We start from the raw sequence: 16,797 nt of genomic DNA on the forward strand, positions 1-16,797 counted from the left end.
TTCTAAGCCAGTATGCTATATATACAAAGTCACTGTTTCTTGTAAAGAGTCATTTCATATGTTCTTATATTTCTTCATTGCTTATATTTATTTCTGACTGTATATTTGTGCCCTTTTTCGAACACAAACTGCACTGCAAAAACACAACCCCTTACCCCTGAGCAGGAAAAAAGAGACATCAGGGGAGTGTTTAGAGCCCTTTCACCCCCTAGGGATACACATTCCTTTCCATTAACCGATCCGTATCCACTTCCTGTGGGAGTTGGTCCTGGACTTGGAGCTGGGGCTCTCCAGAACAGGAAGTAATCCAGAGAGCAGGGGAATTCATCACTCAGGGCCTCTAAGCAAGTCTGACCGTGATATCTCACTCGAGCATGTTTGTACATGAGCTTTCTACTACAGTCACCACTTTTACTGAGTACAAACATGACAGAAGAGGTAATAGAAATGAAACAATGAATCATTGTGTGAAAACAGATTGGATGAGCTTCAGGTACAACAGACTGTACCAGTGATATTGAGGCTACAATTTTCCAGAAGTTTGCATCCTATATAAAATTGGCGTGCAAAGCCCATCTCTTTGCCCCTCCAGCGATGACAACATGGCTGCCTCGTTTCTGTTTACATGGACGTTGCTAAGACCCTGGTGGTCATAGGGCATTTCCTCTGGTGACATCAGTGTTGGTCTGCTGGCTCCACACCCTGCCCTCCTGCCTGAAGTTTCCACATTATTTCTGCCATTTATCTATTGTCACCTGAACCAAGGCTTCACACTCTTTGTTCAGAGCCCTCGTTTGGTCTATGAGGCCTATTCTTCTTGTCGCTGACTCACAATAACTTTTTATTAATAGTCATGTTTATTATTGGACTTTGTATAGAACAAAGAAAAGCCGCATGCTAAAACACCCTATGTTCAGACCAGACCATTGCATCTCACTGTTCCAGGCCCTGAGAAATCTTTCTCGCCTCAGATTCTCAGGCTGCTAAAATAGAGGTCATTCACCTAATAAGTATGGAGAGTAAAACAAACGTGTCTGTTTACACAGCCTACATAATTTGAAACCGACATTAAGCAGCAAGGCGCCTCACAGAGAAAAAGTGTCTAAACAAATCAGGTGGAAGTGTGAAAACAAGCTGCCATGTTGTGACTGGAGCTGGTTTGGCTTTCTCTACTTTCGAGGAGCAATCTGCCTTCACAGGGAATCATGAGTGATCGACATCTCCCGCCTCACAACTACAAATGACTGTCACGGTATTCTGGCTATTTTCTCAGAAATGTAGGAGAAAGAAGCATGAAAAAAGTGGAGCAGAGCAGGCCACAAGTTGCATATGTAGAATAAAAATAAAATGAAAAAAGGTTGAGTAAAGATTGAGAGCCAATTTAGTAAAGATTTTGCATTTGTAACCGTGGGCTTTTTATGTTGGTTTTGCGATGTTGTAAATCAGCTTGCTGTTTTCTATTGGTGGTTGAGTTTGCATTACTTTCCCTTTTCTCTCTATTTTGGTGGTTGTGGAGAGAGGAAAGGCTTAACCCACAGCTCATTAGCTGAGCATAAATTCTATGTTGTTGCACGGTAATTTAGCCAATTAGCATCTTACTGTTGGATGGCACCTAAATTATAGTGCAGCAAACATGACTAAAAATCAGGCTTATAATTTATGTCTTCTCATTTGCAGTCTAAAAAAAAAAAAAAAAGTCTTGGCATCTTATGGAAACATGCATGACTGTGGCTGCAGAAAAACACTTAAAGAGCCATTAAACATAGGGTGTATTGATAAAGACAATGTATAATCTACCACAGAAATAAAAAAAAAAGCAGAACTAACAATTCACACTCAGTTAACAGATTTTTACTGATCATTGAAGAAGGAATTTGTAATGATGGTAATACCACAGCAGTGCTATCATTCCTGTGAAAACAGAAATAAAGGCTCAGAATGACAGCAGCGAATGATATGTGCTAAACACTTGATGGACGGAAATTGCTTCATCTCCAATTGACCGTGTGACATCAGCAACGTGAGACTTGTGTCAGTAACGTGGGGCTAATGGCAGCGTAAGCTATGGTGCCTGACTGAGCAATCTATTAGTACCTAATCACCCCTCCCCCTTCATCAGTACCTCCATGAGAGGCAGTTTATCCTGGCCCATTGCACCATGTGTGAAAAAGAGATCAGTTTGTGGGAGCTGGTCATAAACAGCTCCCAACTCTTTCTCCCCCCCACCCCACTTCTCACACAAAAACATGATTAAAATGGATTTTGATGGATTTTTTTTTTTTTGGAAGGATCTTAGTGAACTTAATTTTAAGAGGAGAATATGGTAAGACACAGCTATTGATTATTATAAGTAACCATGTGTGTAAACTCTGTAGTAAAGCAGTGGTCTCTAACTATCATTTTCACATTAAGGACAAGAAACATCTGTCTTATTACTTTCAAAGAAAACAGAATGCACACGACAGATAACATGCCTGCATGTTTTTAACATTTTTACACTTGTATCAAACTTCTATTTCTTAGCATTCAAGAAACCCTTCAACGGCGAAATTCAGAGCAATAATATTGATAAGATCAGCCCAGCAATATTACTATTACATAAATTCTTAGAGCTATAAGAAAAGGGTAACTGCAGTGTGTGTGGAATAAACATACCATTCGCTTGAGGCCATCAGGAAAGATGGATAGCTCCACTTCCTCATATTATCTCATAGGTCTCTGACATTTGTCAGCAAGGGAAATGTAGCCATTTCCTCAGATAGGCTGAGATGCACATGTGTGCTTGCGGAGGCCTTTGAACTGCATAATTGTTTTGATCTGATCTTCATACTCGACTCATATTCAATATTTCGACATTAGAGGAAGCTTACTGAGCCAAACAAAGCAGCAGCTGACACAGCAAATGTCAATTTATTAAACGTTCTTGTTTTAATTCTACACGTTAATATGTTTATTTTATGTAAATCTGACAGTGGTGTAACAATTTCAGCGAATAATTTTAATACCTTGACCTGAATTAATACCTAGACACTATGCTTAACTTCAGTAGGGTTTACCAAACAAATTCAGACCTAATAATCTTTTAGCAATCTACTAATCTCTACCAGCATTAATACACTTTTACCCATGCCAACTTGGTTAGGTCAGTCCATAATGAGTTTTTTTTTTTGGTCTCTTACATACTTCTTTGCTCACTTTCAGCATATTTTTCATGCCTTCTTCCCAAGCCTATTAAAGGAGGAGGGGAAGGTAGCTCACCCTAGGCATTGAACAATTATTGAAATGGGACCCAGGTGGCCTTCCACTGGTCTTACCACTTGAGTGCAACTTGACGGCTAATCGATTAGCACTCGCATAAAAGTAGCACTGCAACCCCTGACCCCTTAGCTAAGCTCCCTGTTTGACAGCTGACACCGTGAGTGCTTTATTTAACTGAATTAGAAAATTGCTGCTTTTCTTTCTCTCTTTTTCTAGTTTGCCATAAGCAGAAGAATCCTTAAGATGAAGAGTGGACTTTTTCAAGCAGGGAGAAAAGCAAGAGCCTGTGGCATGTAGTTTCAATCGATAAGAAGCACTTTATGTTGCCAAGCTGCATGTCTCTCCTGAAGTATTTAAACTGGAAATTTCCTTAGAGAAAGATGTTGGGTTTTGATCTCAAAGCCTCACACTGAGGCCAGACTGAATAGACGAAAGGCACCAAAAACAAGTGCATCAAAATGCCTTTTCATCCTAAACAGTGTCAAGATACAGAGCATAAAAGACCAGTAATAAGAGCTATAAATCTGATAAAGAAACCCAGTAAAAAAAAACAATAGTTCTATTTCTTACAACCTAGTTTTGTGGATGTAGATTATGTCACGTCACTTCTCTATAAATAGGCTACTGTAAATAAATATGGACTATGATGTAATAAACAATTTTAACTCTTAGCTTTTATGTTAAAAACTATGAAATCTGCCTCAGACAATATAATACCATGGTCAATTTTATACCATCATACCATGTGCAATATCAGATTTTATCTTATCTTATCTTATCTTATCTTATCTTATCTTATCTTATCTTACCTTATCACAGGTCTCACCACACCACATACGTAAATATACAAACTGATTATCATTATACAGGTAAATGTATTCACATGTTCCAGGCATCTCACAACAGCACCAAAAAAATAATACATTTGCAGAGGGGGACATTTCTACCAAAAACATTGAATGTGAAATCTGACCCTATATTATAGAAAATATCAATGCATTAAGCCACAGCTATGCACTCATTTTTAAGACAATGACAGCTGATTTAAATAGATAACACTGCAGCATTTCTAATCACATAATACTTTCACCCCAGTATTTCTACAAATATGCTGCTTTATTCCACATTAAATCCTTTATAGATATAAAGCCTTTACAAACATGCCAACAATAAATAACATCACACAGCAAATCCACAGTCTTGTGGGTTTTTTTTTTTTTTCCTGTTCATTTTGTAATATAAGGCCCTTAAACCTTAATCATACACACTGATTTGTATAAACACCTTTGAGATGTTGCTGGTTTACTGCTCTGTCATTCAGATAAAGTGATGGAAGTGCGGAAAAAAAGGAAGAAGGAAGTGAAAACTGACGACGTGTGTTGTCACACTCACTGCAGCAAAGTGACAGAAATAACAAAGCGTTGATGCCAGCACTCAATGCTGCCATCATCACACCCACTGATTACCCGGTGACAGATTCAACTCTTATTAACATGTTTAATTAGGGGTAGAATACTGCCAATATTATATAGATTTTGTGTGAATAAGCATTATATATTCCGAACCTTAAATCAATCGTTCTCAGCTTTTGAGATTCAAGATAAGACACATTAGTAGTTAGGGGTGCTAACATGAAATTTGTTTGTTTTGGATCAGCCTTGAGTGTTCTTTCAGATGACTAATTATGTTTCTAGCAGATTCTGTGCCAAAATGTAAACTGTGACAAAATCAAAGATCCAAACAACAGAAAACTCCTATTGGCACAGCCAGGTATCAACATGTGCTGCATGAAAAAGAAGCAGGGAAAGCTTTCATAGATAATGCCATGTTAATTTGCATTCATGCTCTCAGAATTTCATGATTAGTGAAATAATGACAACTAACAGGCATTTTTTAAATATCTATCATCCAGTTTCTATTTAGAAACTGAGATGTCATAACATCTTTTTTGGAGGGATAAATCCATTTTTGCATTGTTAATAAGCTTTCCATTTTGTGTTTCCAAAATATACCCTGCTACTTTTGTCCCCTGTGTAATCCACTCGAGAGATTTATGCCGGTGTTCAGAAGAGTCTAGTGCAGGCCAGACCAGGATGTATTTGTTGTTTTTTTGGGACGTGTGCTGAAGGTTGACCAGGACACTGAATAAAGCCATCGATCTGTGCAGCTGGTGAGCTGAAATAACAATGGCGGGCTCGGCAGGGACTCTGGCCCAGTCTTCCTAGTGTGCTGCAGAAGGGAAATCACCTCTCAAACCCCCCTCTGCTCCTGATCTCAAAGCAGACATGTAGGACAGGAAAAGTCCACTGATCTACACAAAAGGGAACATCGGCACTGTGAGACCGCCAGACGTATGACATCAACCTCCATCATCCTCACAAAAGGAGGATGCTAAAGTTGGTCCAAATTAAAATGAGACTGAACAGGCATTTTGTTTTAAGAGTGAACTTGGCATTGCATTTGTTTATCTTTATTGAGTTAAGAAGGAAGAGCATTGGTTGAAATATCTTTAGTGTGTCCTGGGGGTGACAGAACGTAAGAAGATCATGAACAAAGAATTAAATATGAAACAAAAAACGCAGTTTACCCTCTGTCACATGACCACAATCTCTCTACATACACACATCCCTTCAGAAAGCTATTTACTTTTTCCTTCAGTCAGGACAGAGAAGTGCCTGAGAACATTAAGTTGTGGTAAAGGACACAAAGATGCTGGCATTGAAAAAGAAGGGCACCTTGTGCCACTCTGCATCCTGGCAAGGTTCTCATGATCCCAAAATATACTCCAAATAGCATGGCTGAGTGAGTTGCACCACACTCTCTCTATTCATTTTGGTTTGCTGTGGCTTGGGTGGCAATGCCTTAACAACAGTGTCCAAACAACACAAAAGAAAAACAAAAGAATGAAAAAAGAAAGAGGGTTCACTGCTGAGCCCTTAAAGCCGTCCCCATGGCTTGGCACCAATTTTTTCTCAATATAGAATATTGGCAATGCAGAGCTAAACATGTATGTATACAAGAACTAATCTTCTATTGCCAAGTTGTTTAGGAAGACAAGTGTGAGTGCTACAAACTGACTAATAAATAGGCATTGAGAAGTTTTTAAATTTAAGTCATTTGTTCACACAGACAGGTTTGTATGATGTACAGTGTGAGTGAAAAAATAATCAGGAGACACAGCGTTGACTGTTGTTACCCTTTTGGCAAGCTACTATGTTAAAACAGAAACTTACTGTATATTTTCACTGCTGAAGAGGGATCATAGTAGTGTAAAAATTTGTATAAGTCTATAACTGCTTGAAGAATACCACGATCAATGAGTTTAAGAGCCCAAAACTTTGTGACTTGCTGGAGTAAATAAAGAGGTGCAAACCCTCCTCTAAATAGAGGTCTACCTAAGTGGCCCAGACAGACAGCTACAGGGAGGTGGTACCATTATAAAGCAGCAGCTCGTTAAAAAACATGCATCAGCTCAACACTGCTCAGCAATGCACACTTAAAAGGCTTACTCGACTCTGCAGAGATTCAGATTTAACACAACTTAGACATCAATCACATGGCACACTTCTAAACTCTGCTAAGAGATGGATAACACAATTCACAGCTCCAGATATGTGCAATAAACAAAATGGCACCTGCTGTAAAGAATCTAAATCTAATAAATAAATAATAAATAATCTACTGTGATAGAAAATTACAAAAGGGCAGTAGTAATAGAATAGATTTAGTATCAGGTGATGGAATGAACCCTCTGGCTATATGAGCAGTCACTGGCTATCGTCAAAAGAAAACTGAAAACCTACCAACCATTTAAATGAGCACTAACTTATATGTTTAAATATCTCCTCTTTTGTGTCTTATGCTGTACTAACTTCTCCCTACCACTACCATTAGAACTACTTCATGTTATTCCTAAACCCTGACCTATTTCTACTAGCATTAAGATAATTCTCTGCTGAAGACTACAAACCACTTTTAAGAGTGTCTGCTATTTGTTGTACATGCATAAGGCTTGTAATACCTTGTGGTATATTTATTTAAACTAACCTTTGTATGAGTGTAGAGTTCAGAATAATAATTCTGCTGTTCCACAAGCTTTCCTGGAAAATGCCGGAAGTGTGATCACAGCCGTCCATTAAATTGGACAAGCTTTGTGTTTTTATTTGGGCACCTCACCCACTTTTGTTTCCCACCTTCCCACACACCAAGACAGATGTCTTTAGAACTCATAAGTGCAGCAAAGAGCGCTGATGTGCTGCACAACATAGCACATGACAACTGGCTTCATATGTACACAGTGGCCTGCGAGACCAAAACGTATAGACCGAACCAATGACGCAACAGCACCTCAGAAAATGCAACAACAAAGGGAAAAAAAACACAACCGCAAATTAAGAAACGCATCAACATTAACTCTAATAAAGAAACAGTGACTGCTTACTAAACATCACTGCTAGTTTCTGGCTGCAGCACGTGTGGGTCTGAAAGACCGCAGGAAATTGAGAGCTGGAGGATGTTTGCAATAAGACAGAAAATACAAGCCTAATTAAATCATGATTTTACTCATGCTTATTTTGATCAAGAGCATTCGTATGATGTTACTATAAATATGCTGTCAGTTTGGCACAACATTAATATAAGTATGCAAACATTCAGAAGAAATTAATTACTGCTCACTATAATAACATTCATAAATATCTTCACAATAAAAAAATAGCTTGGTATATTAAATAAAAGAGCAAAAATGCAGTTTTAAAATTGTCCTCATTATAGGCATACACTGTGCCAAGTCAATAATGTCTTGATTTTGTTTTGTTAATGTGTTTTGCAGTCACGGGCTAACTAAAAAATCACTAACGCATTTATTTATACAAGTCGGGTTTAACAGTCAACATTTATGAGTGGTATAGGTCTACAGTTGCTTATACTGAGCCAGCATGACTATAACTTATGAGGTGGTAAAGCTGGCATTTTTAGTTTTAAACACTTTTTGTTAAAAGAATTCACAAGAAACTAAGGTCCAGCAGTGTAACTGGCAAGTCTGAAAACAGCCAAACATTCAGACTGTCAATCATCACTCCTCGCAGCTCTCCAGGGGATTTCCTCCACAGCATCGGCCTGGCTTGAGAAAAGAAAAACAAAGAGAGGCAGAAGGAAAGCAAAGAGAATTTCAGGTCTACATCAGACTGTTCTTGCTTGAGGCACTAGTTCTAAAGCAGCTCTCTCCTTTTCTCTCTTTCTCTCTTATAAACACACACAAATGCAAACACGAAACCACCTCCATGCGACCTTCTTCACTAAGTCCCTTAGACACGAATGCAAGAATCTACATGTAAACCTAAAAGCATACTGGCCCATGGACCCAAGGACAAGGATAAAAGTAATGGCATCTCATCTATTTATTTCAAGGATAAAAGTAATGGCATCTCATCTATTTATTTCCAGCAGAGTGGTTTGTTTCTGGTTGCAGGACTGAAATTCTCTGGACCTTCATTATGCAGTGTCTGTCTGGTAAAAGTGCACAGATCAGTTATAGCCCAGAGTAAATCCAAAAGCATGGTGTAAGACTCTATCAAGCCAAACATTTTATCTCCAGACATCTCCAAAAACCTTTGTTCTGTCATCTCAGTTTCTTTCTAGTATGGGAGGGAAGTCACACAGTATGGGAAGAAATAGCATATTAAAATCAAAACATTACTGCCTTGTAGACCTCTGGATGGGAGCAGATTCAACCAAATTCAGCACCTCAAAATGCCTTGATAAGGGAAAAGCACTGTGTCTGTATGCACATGGAGAGCGAAGAAATTATACTAAGGAAAAAAAATCAACAGTATGTTTGCCACTTACTGTCCTAAAGAAATTACCAACGCACAAGCTCACATACACACTCTGCCTTCCAGAGGCAAATTATAAGCACTTATTACATAAGAAGGAGACGTAGCCATGGCTGACTCTGTCTATTGACAGAAAGGACATGGTCAAATTTCTCAGCCAACCGAGTCAGTTTTCTTTTTAACGACATAAGCTAATGAAAACGGGCTCGGTCAGCGGTTAGGTGGTGATTTTGGGAAGGGGTGCACACACAGTGGCCTATTCATGGCTAGAACTACTCGGAGGTCAGGTGGCAGAGGGGTTGCTGTGCCAGTGAGAAGCTAATGGCCCTAAGAGTGAGTGCAGCTCTGTGAGGAGCTCAAACCACATTTCTATCATCCAGCAAGAGCCTACTTTGCTAAAACATCATGGAACAGTCTTAGGTCACTAAAGTAAGAGCTGCAAGGAACGACAAAAAGCTTGGACTTTACTGAGAACCTAAAAAAAAAGAAATTTTTTTAAATAGTGCACACTGTAGATGTTGTCATTAACATTCTCTCCAGACTACATTCTTGCAAAAAAGTGCTGAAAAAATTTTCTTTAAAGAAGTAATTAAAAAAGTAATAACATCAAATAAAATTTATGTATCCTTATGGATTTTGTTTGTTGGTTGTAAAGAGAACATCTCCATCATAAATGCTACCATTATTTTTAAGAAAAGTATTCTGTTTCCTGTAGGAACAACAAAATAAAGTTAAAAAATGATTTTTCGGTCCCTTCTGAAGAAACATTTCTACTACCTTTATTTTTGAACTGCCTTTGAGACCCTGGTCTATTTTTTATTTTCCTAGCATGTACAAAGAAAATTTCCAAATGAGTCCATATACTGTAGGTTTGCATCAAAAAGTACTCAATGGCCAATAAGCATAAAAAATACAATGCTAGCTGCATTGAAGGTGCCACAGAGCACACACATGTCCTGGGTCAGACATTTGACAGATGGGTAATATGGTAGTCCATCAGTCCTCCTACCAGCACACCCTCCCTCTTTCCTCTTTCAAAAAGCTGACTAATGAAACCTGAGGGTTCTGTAATGGAGACTCAGGAGCACATCTGTGTATGACGTACCCTAGGGCAAGGTGCTTTCCCCCTTTGCCATTTCTCAAACTTGTGCTTTGTAAACCCTAAAGAGCCTGTGCCCTGAAGAGGATGTGTGTCTGCCACCTCTTTAAACACAGCCTAAGGGCACTGTGTTCTGGCCTGTCAACTGTGCAGGGCTTGATGATAATGGCGGTGCAAAATCGCTAAGCTTTCTAGATTTGATGGCTTGATGAATCTGAGGATTGAATAAATATAATGTTTTCTGTATTCACATTACACAAATAATTGTTTCTTGCTAATAACAGTCGAATTTGGTGTTTAGCAATCTGCTAAAAATAATATGCTACACCAGTTTATCTGTTTATAGAGCATTAAGCTTGGTGAGTTCTGTGAGGGATATTTTTTAAACCAAATTAGCATCCAGTGTAAATGTTGGCTTTTTAATGGTAAGAAGGTAGAGCTAGGGATCCTAAATGAGCTAAATGAATAAAACATCCTCATTTCTCCTGTATCTATTTCTCCCTATTTCTCACTTTTTCCCTCTCTCCCTCCCCCTCTTTCCCTGACACAAAGTCAATGTCATGAATAATTCACTGGCCTTGCTCTGTCTCTTAGAGCCATGGGTGACCTTTCCCCGCAGGAAGTAGATTCAAAACACAACAATGGGCCTCCCAACACAGGGGGATCCTGGCTAACGGGACACTAAAAACACAACCGGGGATACAGAAATCTCCAGGATCCCATATATTATGCACTTATGAATTATTCAATTATGGAGTCCAAAAGTGAATAAACATAGTCCACATGCTAGAGATCCACAGAGTGAGAGGCTAAGGCTATAATCAGTGCTAATGTTGAACTAAGCAAACTAACCTCGGTCACTCTACACAGTCACTGGTTATTGTTCCCAGTCTGTACAATCTCCCCAAATAAACAATAGAGAATTTAGAAAAATAACAATAGCAGCATTTAAGCTAATTATCTAAGTATGCTCTAAAATCAATAGACACCAAAGTCACAATAAATATTTAATTGAATAAGATTTTATGCTATCCCAAATTAATCTATCTTATTTTATATTTCAGAGAAATTCAGTGAAGGGTGACATTCCACACTGCTTCCCCCTATAAATTTTCAGTTCATGTTTCTCTAGTTATCAATGCTACCCCTAATCGACATTATACAGTTAACGTGGTTGATACTCATCTGCTAATAGAACTACATTGTTATTATTATTATTATTATTATTATTATTATTATTATTATTATTATTATTATTATTATTATTATTATAAAACAGAAAACAGATTGTTTTAAAAACAGCAATGTTTTTGCATTCTTATGCACCTGTGAAAGAGAACACAAATCAGGAAGTAACATACTTTAGGAGGGGTCCTTCCTGTCTACCATTCTAAGCCTGGGTCAAAAAATTTCATTCAGCAGGAAACATTGATCATCAGGCCCATGCAATATTTTTAAACAATGATTTACAGTTGAAGTTAAAACAGTGAAATTATTTAGCAGTGTATTTAGTAGCAATAATAGACAAGTTAATGGATATACTCCACCAAGAAAGAATTACACATTTGTGTGTGTGTGTGTGTGTTGTGTGTGTGTGTGTGTGTGTGTGTGTGTGTGTGTGTGTGTGTGTGTGTGTGTGTGTGTGTGTGTGTGTGTGTGTGTGTGTGTGTGTGTTTCTGTGTAGTTATATGACATAGATATATGATAAGTTTATACTCTCAGCTAGTCTAAGACAGAAAGGCCTGAGCTGCTCTCCATCTGGCTGTCTTTACACTTCTGTGTGTGACTCTGGATTTGGAGGAGATATAAAGAGGAATGAACACATGACCTCTCTTCGTCTTAAAATTTCACTCAGATGTCAATTAACAACATGGACAGCTGGACCATAATTATAGTTAAATCCTGTGCAATGGCCAACTTTGACTACTGTTCCACGAATGAATGACGGAAATCTAAAACAGTAATAATTCAAATATGAACCATAAAAGGTGATTGACATTTTATGAGTCCTTGATTGACAGGCTTCAGCACACACACACACACACACACACACACACACACACACACACACACACACACACACACACACACATATACATAGTGTCAACCCTATTATTGGTCTTATCTCCAGCATGGGGGTAAAGGGTGCTTCCTTCCTCCCCACATGCTGCTCCCCCTGTACTGACAGGACACACACCAGCAGTTCCACTGCCTGTAGCAACACAAGCACCCACCCACACAAACACACCCACACAACCACACACACCAGACTTCAGAGTTGTATGCTAGATAGCCCTCAGGGCCAATTCCATCTTGGAGGAGGAGCAAAATGTGACATCCCCAGCAGTGATTGAGAGAGAGAGAGAGAGAGAGAGAGAGAGAGAGAGAGGGGGGGGGGGGACAAATAAACAGAGAGGCAGTCAGAGCGATTGATAGAGAGGCAAAGCAATGCACAAAGGCACACCAAAAGAATGAAACTGAAACTGAGCAGTAAAAATGAAAAAACTGTGAGACTGACTGACAGTAAGGCAAGCAAGAGAGCAGGAGTGAGTGAAAGAGAGAGAAAGAGAGAGAGAGAGAGAGACAGAGAGAGAGAGAGAGAGAGAGAGACAGAGAGAGAGAGAGAGAGAGAGAGAGAGAGAGAGAGAGAGAGAGAGAGAGAGAGAGAGAGAGAGAGAGAGAGAGTGAAAAAAGTCAGACTCTCTCCCACACTGCGCAATGCATCTTGCTCTTTTGTGGTCAACCAGGCGCATGATGGGATTATGGCCTGGGTGAACTGCATATCGTTAACCTTATATTAACAGGAGAGGCAGAGGTTGATGGCATGTTATTAACCGCTTCGCATGTTGGGATTAAGTAGGCCACACGCAGCCTCTTACAAAAGAGTGGCACTGTGAAAAGGGGAAGATATTCTGCATGCTGCTGTGGAAATATGCCAGAGATTGTTTTGAATTCCATCCCTTCATTCATCCTTCTCTCTTTCTTAATTTGTGTAAATAATCTATACACTATCCTCCCCTACATTCTGACTGGTCCATGCTTCTTCATCAATGTTTCCCAATGTTTAAATTTCTCTTTTTCTCTCTTTGTGCTTCTGTTCTCTGTAATTGGCTCACAATAACCCCCCAAGCTGTCCAGGATCATGTTAACAATGGCTAGATTAGCTTAATAAGAAACAATGTGGAGTGGCCATGTGTTAGGGAATGGATACTGCTAATATACTGATTCATGCCTTTCGGATCATTTCAGTAACATGCGCAAAGTATATTCTGACATCTCTGATGCTTGTTTTCTTTGCTAATATTTTGATCATATTAAAGTCTAGCACAAAGTGACAATTGGCAATAGAATAAATGTAATGAATTAGATTATTTGCTGGGTGATTTTGCTTGTTTACTCTCTAATTCCACAAAACATGCACTCACCTTGAATAAATATCATATTTATAGATCTTTTTATTAATTTTTTTTTCAATAGAAAATAATAACATTAATTAGCCTTCCCACCCACAAGCAAACTCTCCTTTCAACATTTGACGTACCATCTGAGGAGGGTAGGGAAAACATTCTGTTGGGTAGTGTGCAAGTCCAGATGTTGGGCTATTTAAAATATAAAAGAGCAACAGGAAGTCCCACGGTACCACGGGAACCCTCACATTCTGGGGCGGTCCCATTGCACACTTGGGTCGCAGCATCAGCTGCCCACATCCGAAGAGTCTAAGAAATCCCACAGAGGATAGTGCTTCAAGATCCGAAACGCAGACCAAACAAAAGCTTTCTCTGAATTCCTGCCTCAGTGATGCATTCACCACCAGTTTTTTTTTGTAGAATCTCTATGGGCTATGTTAATTCACATTGTGGCAGGCAAAAGACAAAGAGGAGATTCAGTATCCATGTTATGCTTGAAACATTTTATGCAGATTAGCTAATGCAGATTTCAAATTTGCTAGCACACATGCTACCTAGTCCATTATTATTTTTCAATTATAATAAAACACACTCAATGAGACACATCTAGCTCAAAGAAGAGGAAATTAAGCAAAAAGCATAAAATTGTAATGATCTGATTTTTGTCAAAACACAAGCACACAACTGTTTTGGTAGATTTTACATCATACTATCACTAAATGGTTACATTAGATAAGAATTTACACCTACTAGAGAGCACAAATTTCTATTATAAATCTATTATTTAGATATGAAGTAGGAAATTTCACATGCCCACATACAAGCACACCCAGACACTTTCTCACACCCATTCCAGACCGAAAGATCTCAGGTCTCAGAAAGAACAAGCATCCTGTTAACTGAGATGCCTGAAAGTAGCTGCTAAGAACACAATGACAAAACGAAAGATGTCACTGACCTATTTCCTTTTAAAAACTCAAATATATCTTAAACATTACTCAGGTCTTTTTAAACCTGTTTAGACTCAAAGCTGTTCTGATGATTTAAGACACCTGACACAAACAGTTATGTTTGTTTAATGTGGCTTGTGTGTATGAATTGTATGTTTAGGATGATTGCAAATATACCATAATTTCTGCTCTGTTACTGGCTGACTGGGTGAATAGAAATACAAATAACCACATACATACACACACTCTCACAGGACAAAACTGAACATGCTAACTTCTATTTGTGTATTTCACTGGCAAAGAAATGCCCCGCAAGAAACATTGTCTAAAATATAATCAATTATATAATCATTGGTTTTATATTGCACTGATTTGAAGTGTACCTTCGACCTGCATTCATTGCTATATCCCTTTGACAGGTTTTATAGGGATTCCTAAATGCTGCTTAGGATTTCATTAAGTTATATTGTACAAAATTGCTTTTATAAATCCTCATTAACACTAAGCACATATTGAGCAACAAAAACTGTTTTCAGCCTCCAATTCTATATTAAAAGGTAAGAGAAAAACAACAAAGATAAAATACAACTAAGCCATAGAAAGAAAATATAATGGAATCATGAGATAGAACCATCACCTGGAACGATCACCTGAATAGTTCCATTTCAAAATAGAAATTCTGGGCTTAATCAGTTCAATGGTGCTGTTACTTTCTTGAATAGCATATACAATTTTGTTTTAAAATTGAATATGGAAGGTGCCCTTCCAGATTAATCCCTGATGACATACATCAGGTACAGATCCTTCTACATCACTGAGTGGAAGATGCTCTCTAGAATAGAACTAAAAGTTGTGGCACATAAGAGTAAATTCCCCCAGAGCCTGGATAATTGCTTCCACATTGCTTAAGATCACCTTCTGCAATACCCACCTCAACCGAACCCAAGGCACCTAATGTTCTTTCACATTGTGTACAAATGCTAAATACAAACAAAACACAAATGCCAATAAAGAGACCGTGTGTCTAATAGCTCAACAGTAGTTTTTAACAAAGATAATTGAATGCACAAACATTAGTGCAAACAGTTTCTAAAACAGTAATAACAGTGATATAGATATAGGAGTATTTAGAGAGATAGATGCAAAGTGGCAGAGATTAGAGCTGTATTCGTATACACTGGAAAAAGAAATTGCAGGAGAGAGAGAAAATGAGGGTGAGTAACAATGCCTGAGGCCTTTTGGATGCTATTGTTTCAGAGGCTATTGTCCATGTGGATTTTATTAAGAAGGACGAAAGAAATAAGAATTACACCCCTGCCAGGTTTCTGGATTTGGAAGCATGACATAGATACAAACCAAATACTTATTTGAAGTATTCCCTTCTTGGATCAAGATTTTGTGGTGGTAATGGGTTTGTGTACATTGGTAAATGTAACCAGTAGCTTAATGTTCCCATTTGGTCCACACTTGGTGAACAGATATAAGAGGTGAGATCAGACAAAAAGCAATTCCCATTATAGATATAAAAAAGTCCCATGTGTACACTGCCCAGATTAGTGTTACTGAGACCAACCCTGGAGTGATGCCTGGGGTGGTGTCCAAGAGAAAAGTATTTGCTGTCCAGGCCACCCACATAATCCAGTTTTATCTAGTAACAAAATTGTAAAGTAAAGTTATTTCAGGATCACTACTGCAAGGTGAATATTAACTAATGAAATTAACTGAGGACCTCTGGAAAGGACTCTTTCACACCAAGGTTAAAGACAATTACAAACTACATGATCCTGTGGGCAGAAGGCTGTTTGTACATTTTATGGCTGATGCCCCGAGGAATAGCTGTGCTGAAGAAAGCCATCACGTTCATAAAAAAAAAATTATTTCCACATTTTAGTGTTAAGATGAAATTGAAATGGCTGTGATGAAAATTAACACCTTTAACTCAGAGGACAGAATTCTCTATTTGAGAATTAAAAATCTTTGCCCTTGGTATAGAGGTTTGCTAATCTTATTCATGAATAATGGTAAAGTATATTCACAATAACTCTATACTGGTGAAAAAGAGATCAGATACATGTTTTGTTTAGCTAACAGCCTTAGAGACTCTTATGGCTATAGCTGGGTTTAGCAGCGGTAGAAATGAGGTTCTGCTGCACGTTTTATTTTTTGTGATAGGTGATATAAGATTCCAAATCCAGAAAAGTAGCTGTTGTTCTTCAAACAAAGTGTCTGAGCTGGTTTGAAAGTCAGTG

The 16,797-nt window shown here is 38.4% G+C and overlaps 1 protein-coding gene across 2 annotated transcripts in view; it reads right to left on the reverse strand.

Moving 5' to 3' along the window:
• ebf1b (EBF transcription factor 1b) overlaps positions 1-16,797 on the reverse strand; it is a 99,484-nt gene that overhangs the window by 70,970 nt on the left and 11,717 nt on the right. The window lies entirely within an intron of this gene.

This window comes from Silurus aristotelis (genome assembly GCF_946808225.1).
Source record: "Silurus aristotelis genome assembly, chromosome: 16".
NCBI lineage: Eukaryota > Metazoa > Chordata > Actinopteri > Siluriformes > Siluridae > Silurus > Silurus aristotelis.